Source organism: Somniosus microcephalus, unplaced genomic scaffold (assembly GCF_052327205.1).
Source record: "Somniosus microcephalus isolate GS21.2 unplaced genomic scaffold, FLI_Smic_1.0 scaffold542, whole genome shotgun sequence".
NCBI lineage: Eukaryota > Metazoa > Chordata > Chondrichthyes > Squaliformes > Somniosidae > Somniosus > Somniosus microcephalus.
The window spans coordinates 95,001-107,462 of NW_028225729.1; positions in this window are offsets into that span (position 1 = coordinate 95,001).

Here is a 12,462-nt window from a genome sequence, read left to right on the forward strand (position 1 = left end):
CCGATTGGGTGTGAGTGGTGTTAATGTGTGCTATTTGCAGTGTATGAATTGCCAGGCTGGCCAAGGCGTTGCTTCTGGGAATTGCTGGGGACTGGGCTGTTTAGAAAGGCCGGTGGCGGGCGCTCCGTTCCCGACTCCCGTGTCCGATTAGGGTGGGGGACGGCTGGTTGGAAAGCCCCGACGCTGGCGCAGATTATATTGCCGGACTGGCCCCTGGCGAGTTGGGCAAAGTGTCGCAGTCCGGCAGCGGGTAACAGGCCAGCGGGTAACAGGCAGCTTATCGGTGATAACTTCGGGAAGGAAAGTCCGATCCGGTCGGGGTCAACTGCTACTGAACGGGGTGGTGGGGCCGCACAGACCAGTAGCGGGCTTGTGTAGCTGCCTCTTGGCCCGGCCGAGGTACAGCCTTTGGCTGGAGACCGCTTTCCGACTGGTGAGCCGGTGCCGCGGGGACCCACCTTGACGCGCCGGCTGTCCGAGCAAGCCAGGGGCAAGGGGCATCCAGTGGTACCAGAACGGAGTCGGTCCGGCACCGGGAAGTCGGGTGCCCGTCGCTCCGAATCGAGCCCGGGGTTTTCGTGCGTGTAACTGGGCGGGCGTTTGGACCCGGTTGTCCGGGAGCGGGTCCCCAACGGCGGGAGATTGCCTGGGTTTGGCCGGCCGGCAGTCGAACGCCTCTGGCTCCGAACTCCCGTGTCCGATTTCGGTCTGGGAGGGCTCGTTGGAAAGCCCCGACGCTGGCGCACAATATATTATCGGACTGGACCCCGGCAAGTTCGGGGAAGTGTCGCAGTCCCGTTCCGGCTGCCGCCCCGTCGGTCAGCGGCAGCTTATCGGGGATAACTTCGGGACGGAAAGTCCGATCCGGTCGGGGTGAACTGCGACTGAACGGGGTGGCGGGGCCGCACAGACCAGTAGCGGGCTTGTGTAGCTGCCTCTTGGCCCGGCCGAGGTACAGCCGTTGGCTGGAGACCGCTTTCCGACTGCTGAGCCGGTGCCGCGGGGATCCACCTTGACGCGCCGGCTGTACTAGCAAGCCAGGGGCAAGGGGCATCCAGTGGTACCGGAACGGAGTCGGTCCGACACCGGGAAGCCGGGTGCCCGTCTCTCCGAATCGAGCCCGGTGTTTTCGTGCGTGTAACTGGGCGGGCGTTTGGACCCGGTTGTCCGGGAGCGTGTCCGCAACGGCGGGAGGTTGCCTGAGTTTGGCCGGCCGGCAGTCGAACGCCTTTCGCTCCGGAATCCCGTGTCCGATTTCGGTCAGGGAGGGCTCGTTGGAAAGCCCCGGCGCTCGCGCACACTATATTGTCGGACTGGATCCCGGCAAGTTCGGGAAAGTGTCGCCGACCCGTACCGGCTGCCGCCCCGTCGGTCAGCGGCAGCTTATCGGGGATAACTTCGGGAAGGAAAGTCCGATCCGGGCGGGGTCAACTGCCACTGAACGGGGTGGCGGGCCCGCACAGACCAGTACCTGGCTTGTGTAGCTGCCCCTTTCCCCGGCCGAGGTGCAGCTGTTGGCTGGAGACCGCTTTCCGACTGCTGAGCCGGAGTTGCGGGGGCGCACCTTGACGCACCGGCTGTCCTAGCAAGCCAGGGGCAAGGGGCATCCACTGGTACCGGAAGGGTGTCGGTCCGACACCGGGAAGCCGGGTGCCCGTCGCTCCGAATCGAGCCCGGTGTTTTCGTGCGTGTAACGGGGCGGCCGTTTGGACCCGGGTGTCCGGGAGCGGGTCCGCAACGGCGGGAGGTTGCCTGAGTTTGGCCGGCCGGCAGTCGAACGCCTTTCGCTCCGGACTCCCTTGTCCGATTTCGGCCAGGGAGGGCTCGTTGGAAAGCCCCGGCGTTGGCGCACACTATATTATCGGACTGGATCCCGGCAAGGTCGGGAAAGTGTCGCCGACCCGTACCGGCTGCCGCCCCGTCGGTCAGCGGCAGCGTATCGGGGACAACTTCGGGAAGGAAAGTCCGATCCGGGCGGGGTCAACTGCCACCGAACGGAGTGGCGGGCCCGCACAGAGCAGTACCTGTCTTGTGTAGCTGCCCCTTTCCCCGGCCGAGGTACAGCCGTTGGCTGGAGACCGCTTTCCGACTGCTGAGCCGGAGCCGCGGGGGCCCACCTTGAGGCGCCGGCTGTCCTAGCAAGCCAGGGGCAAGGGGCATCCAGTGGTACCGGAACGGAGTCGGTCCGACACCGGGAAGCCGGGTGCCCGTCGCTCCGAATCGAGCCCGGGGTGTACGTGTGTTTAACAAGGCGGGCGTTTGGACCCGGTTGCCCGGCACCAGTCGAACGCCTGTCGCTCCCGACTCCCGTGTCCGATTTCGTTCGGGGAGGGCTCGTTGGAAAGCCCCGGCGCTGGCGCACACTATATTATCGGCCTGGACCCCGGCAAGTTCGGGAAAGTGTCGCCGTCCCGCAGCGGCTGACGGGCCGCCGGTCAGCGGCAGCTTATCGGGCATAACTTCGGGAGGGAAAGTCCGACCCGGTCCGGATCAACGGCAGCCGAACGGGGTGGCGGGCCCGCACAGACCAGTACCTGGCTTGTGTAGCTGCCCCTTTCCGCGGCCGAGGTACAGCCGTTGGCTGGAGACCGCTTTCCGACCACTGAGACGTCGGGGCAGGGGGCGGCCTGCACGCGCCGGCTGTCAGAGCAAGCCAGGGGCAAGGGGCATCCAACGGTATCTGAACGGAGTCGGTCCGACACCGGGAAGCCGGGTGCCCGTCGCTCCGAATCGAGCCTGGGGTGTACGTGTGTTTAACAAGGCGGGCGTTTGGACCCGGTTGCCCGGCACCAGTCGAACGCCTGTCGCTCCCGACTCCCGTGTCCGATTTCGTTCGGGGATGGCTCGTTGGAAAGCCCCGGCTCCGGCGCACACTATATTGCCGAAGTGGCCCCGGGCGAGTTCGGGAAAGTGTCGCCGTCCCGCAGCGGCTGACGGGCCGTCGGTCAGCGGCAGCTTATCGGGGATAACGTCGGGAAGGAAAGTCCGATCCGGTCGGGAACAACGGCAGCTGAACGGGGTGGCGGGGCCGCACAGAGCAGTACCTCGCTTGTGTAGCTGCCCCTTTCCGCGGCCGAGGTACAGCCGTTGGCTGGAGACCGCTTTCCGACCACTGAGACGGCGGGGCAGGGGGCGGCCTGCACGCGCCGGCTGTCAGAGCAAGCCAGGGGCAAGGGGCATCCAACGGTATCTGAACGGAGTCGGTCCGACACCGAGAAGCCGGGTGCCCGTCGCTCCGAAGCGAGACTGGGGTTTTTCGTGTGTAACGTGGCGGGCCTTTGGACCCGGTTGGCCGGGCGGCAGTGGAACACACACAGACACTCGCATACACTGAGAGAGACAGAGAGAAGATAGAGATACACAGAGTGAGAAAGACAAAGTCAACTCAGTAAATGAAATGTGAAAACTGACAACTGGGAAACCAAAAGTCAGAGTGGCAAATGATGAACCAAGGTGGCAAATGATTAACTGAAAACTTGTCATTCACATTTGGGACGGAATTCAGGATGGGAATGTATTCGGCCGCCTTACCGGGGCTTGGGGGTGCTGCTTTCCCGCTTGTGGAACCGAGTTGGGGTCGTCAAATGGCCTGGTGCATTGTTTGAAACACTGGTTAATGAGTTGTCAAGGTCGGAAATCATAGAACATAAGAGCAGCTCATTAACTGAAATTTTGAACATCGACAACTGGTTAACCAAAAGCCAGAGCGACAAATGATTAACCAAGGAGGCAACTCATTAACTGAAATTTTGAACATCGACAACTGGTTAACCAAGAGTCAGAGCGACAAATGATTAACCAAGGAGGCAACTCATTAACTGAATTTCGAACATCGACAACTGGTTAACCAAAAGCCAGAGCGACAAATGATTAACCAAGGAGGCAACTCATTAACTGAATTTCGAACATCGACAACTGGTAAACCAAGAGTCAGAGCGACAAATGATTAACCAAGGAGGCAACTCATTAACTGAAATTTTGAACATCGACAACTGGTTAACCAAGAGTCAGAGCGACAAATGATTAACCAAGGAGGCAACTCATTAACTGAATTTCGAACATCGACAACTGGGTAACCAAAAGACACAGGGACAAATGAGTAACCAAAGGGCCAACTCATTAACTGAAATTTCAAAGAGGCTACTCATTAACTGAGATTTGAACATCGACAACTGGTTAACCAAATGTCAGAGCGACAAATGAGTAACCAAGCAGGCAACTGATTAACTGAAAACTTGTCATTCACATTTGGGACGGAATTCCGGATGGGAATGTATTCGGCCCCCTTACCGTGCCTTGGGGTGCTGCCTTCCCGCTTGTGGAACCGAGTTGGGGTCGTCAAATGGCCTGGTGCATTGTTTGAAACACTGGTTAATGAGTTGTCAAGGTAGGCAATCATAGAACATAAGAGCAGCTCATTAACTGAAATTTTGAACATCGACAACTGGATAACCAAAAGCCAGAGCGACAAATGATTAACCAAGGAGGCAACTCATTAACTGAATTTCGAACATCGACAACTGGTTAACCAAAAGACACAGGGACAAATGAGTAACCAAAGGGCCAACTCATTAACTGAAATTTCAAAGAGGCAACTCATTAACTGAAATTTTGAACATCGACAACTGGATAACCAAAAGCCAGAGCGACAAATGATTAACCAAGGAGGCAACTCATTAACTGAATTTCGAACATCGACAACTGGTTAACCAAAAGACACAGGGACAAATGAGTAACCAAAGGGCCAACTCATTAACTGAAATTTCAGAGAGGCAACTCATTAACTGAATTTCGAACATCGACAACTGGTTAACCAAGAGTCAGAGCGACAAATGATTAACCAAGGAGGCAACTCATTAACTGAATTTCGAACATCGACAACTGGTTAACCAAAAGACACAGGGACAAATGAGTAACCAAAGGGCCAACTCATTAACTGAAATTTCAAAGAGGCAACTCAGTAACTGAAATTTTGAACATCGACAACTGGTTAACCAAAAGCCAGAGCGACAAATGCTTAACCAAGGAGGCAACTCATTAACTGAATTTCGAACATCGACAACTGGTTAACCAAGAGTCAGAGCGACAAATGATTAACCAAGGAGGCAACTCATTAACTGAATTTCGAACATCGACAACTGGTTAACCAAAAGACACAGGGACAAATGAGTAACCAAAGGGCCAACTCATTAACTGAAATTTCAAAGAGGCAACTCATTAACTGAGATTTGAACATCGACAACTGGTTAACCAAATGTCAGAGCGACAAATGAGTAACCAAGCAGGCAACTGACTAACTGAAAACTTGTCATTCACATTTGGGACGGAATTCCGGATGGGAATGTATTCGGCCCCCTTACCGGGCCTTGGGGTGCTGCCTTCCCGCTTGTGGAACCGAGTTGGGGTCGTCAAATGGCCTGGTGCATTGTTTGAAACACTGGTTAATGAGTTGTCAAGGTAGGACATCATAGAACATAAGAGCAGCTCATTAACTGAAATTTTGAACATCGACAACTGGATAACCAAGAGTCAGAGCGACAAATGATTAACCAAGGAGGCAACTCATTAACTGAAATTTTGAACATCGACAACTGGTTAACCAAATGCCAGAGCGACAAATGATTAACCAAGGAGGCAACTCATTAACTGAATTTCGAACATCGACAACTGGTTAACCAAGAGTCAGAGCGACAAATGATTAACCAAGGAGGCAACTCATTAACTGAATTTCGAACATCGACAACTGGTTAACCAAGAGTCAGAGCGACAAATGATTAACCAAGGAGGCAACTCATTAACTGAATTTCGAACATCGACAACTGGGTAACCAAAAGACACAGGGACAAATGAGTAACCAAAGGGCCAACTCATTAACTGAAATTTCAAAGAGGCTACTCATTAACTGAAATTTGAACATCGACAACTGGTTAACCAAATGTCAGAGCGACAAATGAGTAACCAAGCAGGCAACTGATTAACTGAAAACTTGTCATTCACATTTGGGACGGAATTCACGATGGGAATGTATTCGGCCCCCTTACCGGGGCTTGGGGTGCTGCTTTCCCGCTTGTGGAACCGAGTTGGGGTCGTCAAATGGCCTGGTGCATTGTTTGAAACACTGGTTAATGAGTTGTCAAGGTAGGAAATCATAGAACATAAGAGCAGCTCATTAACTGAAATTTTGAACATCGACAACTGGTTAACCAAAAGCCAGAGCGACAAATGATTAACCAAGGAGGCAACTCATTAACTGAATTTCGAACATCGACAACTGGTTAACCAAAAGACACAGGGACAAATGAGTAACCAAAGGGCCAACTCATTAACTGAAATTTCAAAGAGGCAACTCATTAACTGAAATTTTGAACATCGACAACTGGATAACCAAAAGCCAGAGCGACAAATGATTAACCAAGGAGGCAACTCATTAACTGAATTTCGAACATCGACAACTGGGTAACCAAAAGACACAGGGACAAATGAGTAACCAAAGGGCCAACTCATTAACTGAAATTTCAAAGAGGCAACTCATTAACTGAAATTTTGAACATCGACAACTGGTTAACCAAAAGCCAGAGCGACAAATGATTAACCAAGGAGGCAACTCATTAACTGAATTTCGAACATCGACAACTGGTTAACCAAGAGTCAGAGCGACAAATGATTAACCAAGGAGGCAACTCATTAACTGAAATTTTGAACATCGACAACTGGGTAACCAAGAGTCAGAACGACAAATGATTAACCAAGGAGGCAACTCATTAACTGAATTTCGAACATCGACAACTGGTTAACCAAAAGACACAGGGACAAATGAGTAACCAAAGGGCCAACTCATTAACTGAAATTTCAAAGAGGCAACTCAGTAACTGTAATTTTGAACATCGACAACTGGTTAACCAAAAGCCAGAGCGACAAATGATTAACCAAGGAGGCAACTCACTAACTGAATTTCGAACATCGACAACTGGTTAACCAAAAGACACAGGGACAAATGAGTAACCAAAGGGCCAACTCATTAACTGAAATTTCAAAGAGGCAACTCATTAACTGAAATTTTGAACATCGACAACTGGTTAACCAAAAGCCAGAGCGACAAATGAATAACCAAGGAGGCAACTCATTAACTGAATTTCGAACATCGACAACTGGTTAACCAAAAGACACAGGGACAAATGAGTAACCAAAGGGCCAACTCATTAACTGAAATTTCAAAGAGGCAACTCATTAACTGTAATTTTGAACATCGACAACTGGCTAACCAAAAGCCAGAGCGACAAATGATTAACCAAGCAGGCAACTCATTAACTGAATTTCGAACATCGACAACTGGTTAACCAAAAGACACAGGGACAAATGAGTAACCAAAGGGCCAACTCATTAACTGAAATTTCAAAGAGGCAACTCATTAACTGAAATTTTGAACATCGACAACTGGTTAACCAAAAGCCAGAGCGACAAATGATTAACCAAGGAGGCAACTCATTAACTGAATTTCGAACATCGACAACTGGTTAACCAAAAGACACAGGGACAAATGAGTAACCAAAGGGCCAACTCATTAACTGAAATTTCAAAGAGGCAACTCATTAACTGTAATTTTGAACATCGACAACTGGTTAACCAAAAGCCAGAGCGACAAATGATTAACCAAGGAGGCAGCTCATTAACTGAATTTCGAACATCGACAACTGGTTAACCAAAAGACACAGGGACAAATGAGTAACCAAAGGGCCAACTCATTAACTGAAATTTCAAAGAGGCAACTCACAAACTGAAATTTTGAACATCGACAACTGGTTAACCAAAAGCCAGAGCGACAAATGATTAACCAAGGAGGCAACTCATTAACTGAATTTCGAACATCGACAACTGGATAACCAAAAGACACAGGGACAAATGAGTAACCAAAGGGCCAACTCATTAACTGAAATTTCAAAGAGGCAACTCATTAACTGAATTTCGAACATCGACAACTGGTTAACCAAATGTCAGAGCGACAAATGAGTAACCAAGCAGGCAACTGATTAACTGAAAACTTGTCATTCACATTTGGGACGGAATTCAGGATGGGAATGTATTCGGCCCCCTTACCGGGGCTTGGGGTGCTGCTTTCCCGCTTGTGGAACCGAGTTGCGGTCGTCAAATGGCCTGGTGCATTGTTTGAAACACTGGATAATGAGTTGTCAAGGTCGGAAATCATAGAACATAAGAGCAGCTCATTAACTGAAATTTTGAACATCGACAACTGGTTAACCAAGAGTCAGGGCGACAAATGATTAACCAAGGAGGCAACTCATTAACTGAATTTCGAACATCGACAACTGGGTAACCAAAAGACACAGGGACAAATGAGTAACCAAAGGGCCAACTCATTAACTGAAATTTCAAAGAGGCTACTCATTAACTGAAATTTGAACATCGACAACTGGTTAACCAAATGTCAGAGCGACAAATGAGTAACCAAGCAGGCAACTGATTAACTGAAAACTTGTCATTCACATTTGGGACGGAATTCACGATGGGAATGTATTCGGCCCCCTTACCGGGGCTTGGGGTGCTGCTTTCCCGCTTGTGGAACCGAGTTGGGGTCGTCAAATGGCCTGGTGCATTGTTTGAAACACTGGTTAATGAGTTGTCAAGGTAGGAAATCATAGAACATAAGAGCAGCTCATTAACTGAAATTTTGAACATCGACAACTGGTTAACCAAAAGCCAGAGCGACAAATGATTAACCAAGGAGGCAACTCATTAACTGAATTTCGAACATCGACAACTGGTTAACCAAAAGACACAGGGACAAATGAGTAACCAAAGGGCCAACTCATTAACTGAAATTTCAAAGAGGCAACTCATTAACTGAAATTTTGAACATCGACAACTGGATAACCAAAAGCCAGAGCGACAAATGATTAACCAAGGAGGCAACTCATTAACTGAATTTCGAACATCGACAACTGGGTAACCAAAAGACACAGGGACAAATGAGTAACCAAAGGGCCAACTCATTAACTGAAATTTCAAAGAGGCAACTCATTAACTGAAATTTTGAACATCGACAACTGGTTAACCAAAAGCCAGAGCGACAAATGATTAACCAAGGAGGCAACTCATTAACTGAATTTCGAACATCGACAACTGGTTAACCAAGAGTCAGAGCGACAAATGATTAACCAAGGAGGCAACTCATTAACTGAAATTTTGAACATCGACAACTGGGTAACCAAGAGTCAGAACGACAAATGATTAACCAAGGAGGCAACTCATTAACTGAATTTCGAACATCGACAACTGGTTAACCAAAAGACACAGGGACAAATGAGTAACCAAAGGGCCAACTCATTAACTGAAATTTCAAAGAGGCAACTCAGTAACTGTAATTTTGAACATCGACAACTGGTTAACCAAAAGCCAGAGCGACAAATGATTAACCAAGGAGGCAACTCACTAACTGAATTTCGAACATCGACAACTGGTTAACCAAAAGACACAGGGACAAATGAGTAACCAAAGGGCCAACTCATTAACTGAAATTTCAAAGAGGCAACTCATTAACTGAAATTTTGAACATCGACAACTGGTTAACCAAAAGCCAGAGCGACAAATGAATAACCAAGGAGGCAACTCATTAACTGAATTTCGAACATCGACAACTGGTTAACCAAAAGACACAGGGACAAATGAGTAACCAAAGGGCCAACTCATTAACTGAAATTTCAAAGAGGCAACTCATTAACTGTAATTTTGAACATCGACAACTGGCTAACCAAAAGCCAGAGCGACAAATGATTAACCAAGCAGGCAACTCATTAACTGAATTTCGAACATCGACAACTGGTTAACCAAAAGACACAGGGACAAATGAGTAACCAAAGGGCCAACTCATTAACTGAAATTTCAAAGAGGCAACTCATTAACTGAAATTTTGAACATCGACAACTGGTTAACCAAAAGCCAGAGCGACAAATGATTAACCAAGGAGGCAACTCATTAACTGAATTTCGAACATCGACAACTGGTTAACCAAAAGACACAGGGACAAATGAGTAACCAAAGGGCCAACTCATTAACTGAAATTTCAAAGAGGCAACTCATTAACTGTAATTTTGAACATCGACAACTGGTTAACCAAAAGCCAGAGCGACAAATGATTAACCAAGGAGGCAGCTCATTAACTGAATTTCGAACATCGACAACTGGTTAACCAAAAGACACAGGGACAAATGAGTAACCAAAGGGCCAACTCATTAACTGAAATTTCAAAGAGGCAACTCACAAACTGAAATTTTGAACATCGACAACTGGTTAACCAAAAGCCAGAGCGACAAATGATTAACCAAGGAGGCAACTCATTAACTGAATTTCGAACATCGACAACTGGATAACCAAAAGACACAGGGACAAATGAGTAACCAAAGGGCCAACTCATTAACTGAAATTTCAAAGAGGCAACTCATTAACTGAATTTCGAACATCGACAACTGGTTAACCAAATGTCAGAGCGACAAATGAGTAACCAAGCAGGCAACTGATTAACTGAAAACTTGTCATTCACATTTGGGACGGAATTCAGGATGGGAATGTATTCGGCCCCCTTACCGGGGCTTGGGGTGCTGCTTTCCCGCTTGTGGAACCGAGTTGCGGTCGTCAAATGGCCTGGTGCATTGTTTGAAACACTGGATAATGAGTTGTCAAGGTCGGAAATCATAGAACATAAGAGCAGCTCATTAACTGAAATTTTGAACATCGACAACTGGTTAACCAAGAGTCAGGGCGACAAATGATTAACCAAGGAGGCAACTCATTAACTGAATTTCGAACATCGACAACTGGGTAACCAAAAGACACAGGGACAAATGAGTAACCAAAGGGCCAACTCATTAACTGAAATTTCAAAGAGGCAACTCATTAACTGAAATTTGAACATCGACAACTGGTTAACCAAATGTCAGAGCGACAAATGAGTAACCAAGCAGGCAACTGATTAACTGAAAACTTGTCATTCACATTAGGGACGGAATTCACGATGGGAATGTATTCGGCCCCCTTACCGGGCCTTGGGGTGCTGCTTTCCCGCTTGTGGAACCGAGTTGGGGTCGTCAAATGGCCTGGTGCATTGTTTGAAACACTGGTTAATGAGTTGTCAAGGTAGGAAATCATAGAACATAAGAGCAGCTCATTAACTGAAATTTTGAACATCGACAACTGGTTAACCAAAAGCCAGAGCGACAAATGATTAACCAAGGAGGCAACTCATTAACTGAATTTCGAACATCGACAACTGGTAAACCAAAAGACACAGGGACAAATGAGTAACCAAAGGGCCAACTCATTAACTGAAATTTCAAAGAGGCAACTCATTAACTGAAATTTTGAACATCGACAACTGGTTAACCAAAAGCCAGAGCGACAAATGATTAACCAAGGAGGCAACTCATTAACAGAATTTCGAACATCGACAACTGGTTAACCAAATGTCAGAGCGACAAATGATTAACCAAGGAGGCAACTCATTAACTGAATTTCGAACATCGACAACTGGTTAACCAAGAGTCAGGGCGACAAATGATTAACCAAGGAGGCAACTCATTAACTGAATTTCGAACATCGACAACTGGGTAACCAAAAGACACAGGGACAAATGAGTAACCAAAGGGCCAACTCAGTAACTGAAATTTCAAAGAGGCAACTCATTAACTGAAATTTTGAACATCGACAACTGGTTAACCAAATGTCAGAGCGACAAATGAATAACCAAGCAGGCAACTGATTAACTGAAAACTTGTCATTCACATTAGGGACGGAATTCACGATGGGAATGTATTCGGCCCCCTTACCGGGCCTTGGGGTGCTGCTTTCCCGCTTGTGGAACCGAGTTGGGGTCGTCAAATGGCCTGGTGCATTGTTTGAAACACTGGTTAATGAGTTGTCAAGGTAGGAAATCATAGAACATAAGAGCAGCTCATTAACTGAAATTTTGAACATCGACAACTGGTTAACCAAAAGCCAGAGCGACAAATGATTAACCAAGGAGGCAACTCATTAACTGAATTTCGAACATCGACAACTGGTTAACCAAAAGACACAGGGACAAATGAGTAACCAAAGGGCCAACTCATTAACTGAAATTTCAAAGAGGCAACTCATTAACTGAAATTTTGAACATCGACAACTGGTTAACCAAAAGCCAGAGCGACAAATGATTAACCAAGGAGGCAACTCAGTAACTGAATTTCGAACATCGACAACTGGATAACCAAATGTCAGAGCGACAAATGATTAACCAAGGAGGCAACTCATTAACTGAATTTCGAACATCGACAACTGGCTAACCAAGAGTCAGAGCGACAAATGATTAACCAAGGAGGCAACTCATTAACTGAATTTCGAACATCGACAACTGGGTAACCAAAAGACACAGGGACAAATGAGTAACCAAAGGGCCAACTCATTAACTGAAAT